Here is a 6,161-nt window from a genome sequence, read left to right on the forward strand (position 1 = left end):
CTGTCAGTAAAAATGTCAGAAAGTAATGACGAAAGGGAGGCAGCTAGACTAGCAGCTCAACTCCTAACGGAAGACACAAGTCTCATACAGACTGACCCGGAGGCAATACTCATCCCGGTCAACATAAGAAAAACTATAACTTTAAAACTTATAGAAAATGGACTGACATCGAGAGGTGGTACAGTCATATTCGTAATTGAGGCACATGAATATCGGCAGACAGAGGTATTCTATTCATGGATAAACTTTCCAGCAGCAAACGCTGTAACAAAGGAATTCCACTATTACAAAATAGAGGAACCTCCGAATGAGTCCACTCCTTTCGAGGAGGTGGAAATACCACTAAAATACCAAGAGCATCTCCTCTGGTTTAAAGGCGCCCTAAAACATAATGATCACATCACCAGGCTCGGTCCACTAGGTAGACCAGGAGCAACGTGGCCGGTTCTAGCCAGCTACACACCACTTCCAGACATTGAAAAAATGTCTATACCAGAACTTTTAACACAGCTTTAAATACTGATTAAAATACATAGACAACTAGTCCAATATGTAATGCGGACTTCAACAGTCCAACCAGCTATTAACATTCCACAGCTGACCCCTTATCAGGGGAACACAAATAAAATCACACCACAGAACATACAGTCCTGTCTAGGTAAAGTACCCATAAAACGGGAACAAATTCCATTCTGGTTAGCACAAAAAATCCCTCAAATAGAAGCAGTATTTCCGGATACTATCCCTGTTGAGAAACACAGAATTCTGACTATCTGTCTTCCAATGGGGATCGCACCACATGTGGAGGACTGTGACACTTGGGATACAGTCTTTGCTTCCATTTACACAAAAACACATGGTGTTCCGTCTATGGCGGTAATACCAGATGTGCTAAAACAGATTCAAAATGAATACGGTCCAGAACCTGCTTTAACTCTGGGTATGAAATTACTGAAAGACTTCAAGCAGGTCTCAGCTTTATTGTTATCTAACATAAAAGGAGAAGCAGCATCTGTGGCGATCCGCCAAAAATTGAAAGAAACAGATATAGCAGAACAACCATTTGAACTTGCCAGAATCATAGAAAAATCCTATGAAGAACTAGGAAGAGATAGTTTGGGTGGGAAACCAGTGAAACCCCAACTAACTGAAAATCCTGAAAAGGTATTTATTAAAAATAATCTGAACACTCCAAAAAAGAGCTGGGATGGAAACAAACAATCCACTCCTAAAGAAAAAAGATTACAGTCCAGAGGAAGGTCTCCTCGACGGAGAGAAAGATCTCCGGACCAAGGACACAAGTCTCCCCAGAGGGAGCCCTCTGAGAAAAGATACAACCTTAGAAATAGGGATAATTTGAAGAAACCTAATAGATATCAAGATATTGATACACGTCCCTCTCGATCTTTTCAGACTTCCTCGTAGAAATCGGAAAGAAGAGGACGGTCAGAACACAGGGAAGAGCACGTCAAGTCCAAAGACAAGGAACCTGCTCATCAAAGTAAAAAGTTACAATTTCCAAAGAAGAAGGTAGCCAGTATCAAAGTAATCAAACATGCCGAGGATACTGAGGACACAGCTGAAAAACGGAGAGTGGGCTCAGACAATGCTAGACAGCGCAGCAGAAGTGAGCATAGCTCGCAAGATCCTGATTAATCATCTGGAGACAGTGGACACGAATGAATACATTCAGGTGGAAACTGCAGATACCAGAGTTAGCAAACCTCATAAAATATATGAAATAACATTGCATATAGAGGGAGATAAGACTAGGAAAATAAGGGGTCTATTTTGGGATCATCTCTCCAAAGGCTATGACATCCTTTCAGCTGAAAAAGACTGGCCACCGGAGTTTGTCAGGGAGTGCCCTCATGGCGAAGAAATGATTATGCCTGCCTTCTCAAATCATATTCCAATACATAAAAAATATACGCTTGCAAGAAAGTGGGCAGTAGCCCAAGCTCCTGTATTATATAAAAACCATGTAGGATGGGATGAGGACTCACCTCCTCACAAAATCCAGTTAAAATCACAACCAACTGCACAAAGGCAGTACCCAATTAAGCAAGAAGCTAAAAGACAGGTCAGGGAGATCTTAGATCAACTTGAATACCATAGGGTGATTGAAACTTGCACCTCACAAATGAACAATCCTTTGTTTCCTGTCTCCAAGCTAGACGATTCATATCGTCTAGTTTTGGACTACAGACACCTAAACTCATGTTGCAAAACTTTTGCAGTACAAAACTCACACAGTGCAGCACTAATGAATAGCATAGTGCGCAAAAAATACAAAACAACATTAGACATCTCTAATGGATTCTTTTGTCAAAATATAGCACCTGAAGGCAGAAATTTGACCGCTTTCTCAATAAATGGCTCGCAGAAATTTCTGTCGTTTGCCACAGGGGTTCAAGAACAGCCCAGGATTATTCTCAGCGAGAGTAACAGAGTTACTACAAATATATGATGATGAGGCATTATCTTATGTCGATGACATCTATCTAACAGATGATGACTTTGATACTCACTTGAAAAGAGTGAACACCATAATACTTGGGTTCGCAGCAGAGGGTTACAAATTCAACTTCAAAAAGTCAAGAATTGCCCATCTAACTGTACTGTTTTTAGGATATGAATTATCAAGTGAAGGCAAAAGCCTGGCTGACAATTTCCTAGAGAAATGTGCTGTAATCCAAGCACCAAGATCGCTGAAAAACTTACAATCAATTCTAGGTTTCCTGAATTTCGGAAGAACCTACATTCTAAATTATGCAGAGAGGGTTAAACCTCTCTATGACTTAATAAGACCAGATTTTAAAAGAATCAATTGGACTCAAAAACACACAGAAATTTTGAGATCGTTACAAACAGACATGTTAGCTAAAACAAAACTGCAAACACGCGATAACACACGCAACCTTGTAATCCGAGTCATCCCAGGAAGATGCGGATTCACATACCTAACCTCTAATGAGGGAGAAACGGTACCAATAGCATACAAATCACATTTGTACACAAAAGCTGAAATGAAATTTAGCCCAACGGAAAAAATTCTAACCGCGGTACAGACTGCTGTAGCGAAAGAAAGAGCCCTAGCACAAGGTAAACAAATAATCATCGTGACACCAATACCAGCTCTGGAGGCGGTAACAAAGGCAAGCATTCCAAATGCTAAAGCACTACATCCGAGATGGATACAGTGGGCTAATTCTCTTGCTGCAACAGACGTGGTATACGAATTTGATCCTAATTTAAAAACGCAAGAATTTCTCCAATATGAATTTGAATGTCCTCTGCCGACCGAAATCCTGCCTCTTGAACATTACGGCTGTATAATATATACGGACGGATCAGCACAACCCGCAGTTGGGGGTAAACAAGCTTACAGTGCTGCATGCGCGATTGTTAAAGGTCGCTGGCACGGAGGAAAATTTAGACCACTGGTCACTAAGACGCAATCTCTAGGAGATTGTACAGCTCAGCGAGCAGAACTACTAGCATTTAAGATGGCCCTTGAAAATACCGATCGCGAATTCCCCACACTCATAGTGTGCGATTCATATTATTGCGTTCAGTCTTACAATGAATACTTGCAGATCTGGGTTCGGAACGGTTTTAAAGATGCAAAAGGTGGCACAATCAAGCATAAAACACTTTGGGAACAAGTAGTTCTTTTACAAAAGGAACTACAAAAGACTCACGTGATACATACACTGAGTCATCAATGTGATGGCGTTCACATTGCAGGGAATTCATTGGCTGATGAAGCCGCGAAGGCAGCTGTCCAAACGGCTTCCGTAGCCGCCATCACCCGGTCAAAAACAAAAATAGACAGCGAAATATTACAGGCTGTCAGCGCTACAGTAAAAGATGCGATAGAAACACTCCCGAAAGGCTTTCCAGTAAAGTACTCATACATAACTGATGCGAATAACGTTCCATTTGCTCGAATCCCTGGAGTGGGGGATAGGGCAATTCCAAACATGGAATATAGGTTAGGACTCATTATAGCGGCACACGAAGGGCTTGCTTCTGTACATGCTGGCGTTTCAGCCACAGTATCGTTATTAAAACAGAGATACTGGTGGCCACAAATGAGAAGACAAACCAGGAACTATGTTCTAGAATGTGAAATATGTCAAAGAATGAAGGTATCAACCGTGAAACGACCAGCACAGACGCCCCTTCTAATCTCAGTTAAACCATTAGCATGTGTTTACCTGGACCACTGTGGTCCCTTAGAAAGGGACGGTAACTATAAATATATCATGGTCGCAGTGGATTCATGCACGAGATTCATTTGGATGTGGCCCCAGCGCACGGCTGACGCCAGAACTGTTATAAAAGATTTGCGAGTCTTTATCGGCACATACGCAATTGGCATGCTACATTCTGATCAGGGTCCTGCTTTTAGCTCTCGAGCTTATAGGGAGGCCATGACCAGCATGGGCATTGCATTGCGGTACTCTTGTCCCTTTCATCCTGAGGGAAACGGAATTGTGGAAAGAAAAAACCGTGACATAAAGCAATCTATAACGGCAAAGGTATTAGGTTCGGGAGCTGGGTGGGTCAAACATTTAATAAGTGTCCAACGTAGTCTTAATAATCTGCCAAAAAATTCTCTGAGAGGTCTCAGTCCGTACGAACTATTGTTTGGGACTAGAATGTTAATCCAGGACCTCGATAGTCAAACTTCAGTGGTGAAAGAAAAATGCTTTGATATCAAAGATCGTTTGGCTATTTTACAGGACTTAAACGAAAAAAGAAAAGACCTTAGCAACATAAAGTTGAAACATCAGACAACAACCACTGAAAAGAAACCACCTGTCCCAGCAATGCCTGTCTGGATTCCAAACATCGGGGATCTGGTCAGAGAGAAGATCGCGGTAAAGAAGGAATTTGGGCCTTCTTACAGAAAAGCAGTACCTGTCTTGGCTATCAACGGGACAAGATCAGTTGTATTACCGCCCCTTGCTGGTAAAAAGGAGAACCGCGTTGTATCCATTGACCTGGTTAAACCACAATCATGTGGCCGATAATAAGTAGTAGGCCAAGTGGACTCCCAAGAAGTAGTAGAACACCAAAGTTTGCTACAAACACAGAGGTTCAAACTGAGAGACTAATCACATTTGATAAACCTACAGTGAATCAACAAGGACTATGCAACAACGCTATGGAACTTAAACCTCTTGAAACCCAAATCCAAACCTTACATCAAGAAACACCAATCTACAATGATGTAACCACTGACTATGCTAATGAAACAAAGCAAATTCCAAAAGCAAAAAGGAATCCAGAAGCAATTGAAACAATTGACAAAACAGCATCAGGCTACTTCATCAACTTCAATGATTTTTCTGAGGATCCGAGCGAACCTGAGGAACAGCCAACAACATCAAAGACTTTTAAAGACAAAGCAAAAGAACTCCTTCATCAACTACAAGAAACCTATCTGATTTCTCCATGGATTGAATTTTGGGTGGCACAAGGTGTATTTGTCCTCATACTTTGGCTCATCATGGTACTATGCTTGGGACATTTTATTGAGGGAAAATATGTTACAATGGACACAGCAAGTCAGAAAATCAACTTGGTCCTGAAACCACACAAGTCTTCACACATCGAGAAAAGATAACTTTCTTCAGTAAACTTCACAGCCAATCCTATACCCGGTGGGGTAGCATGGGACAAAACTGATTACGAAATCTATGGCCCGGTCGAGCTCCTGAAGTATCCTCATCAATTTAAGGTTTCATTAAGTGACTTTGTAAAACCGAGCACTTTCGCTGATGATTGGGACTTTGAAAGTATTAATGATATGATGTCAGATCTAGTGATGCCAGCTAAATTTACAGAACATGATTATTTACAAGGTTCATCTAATTATGACCAGATGTATTGTTACAACCATATGGTAACCATTATCTGCATAAATCTGCTCAACCTAGAAATGTTTTTAATTATAACCAATGGGAACATTGTGCAACTCCACCAAAAAGGAAGTTCAAAAACATTTTATGAAAAATGTTCATATTTCTCAGGGTTTAACACAAGTAATGCAGAAACATTTTATTTTAGAATGTTAAATAAGACAGGAATGAAAACCATGCTTACAAACACAAAATTAATCTATTCAGAGACATTTTTTGAAACAATGA

Source organism: Lissotriton helveticus, chromosome 2_1, assembly GCF_964261635.1.
Source record: "Lissotriton helveticus chromosome 2_1, aLisHel1.1, whole genome shotgun sequence".
Taxonomy (NCBI): Eukaryota; Metazoa; Chordata; class Amphibia; order Caudata; family Salamandridae; genus Lissotriton; species Lissotriton helveticus.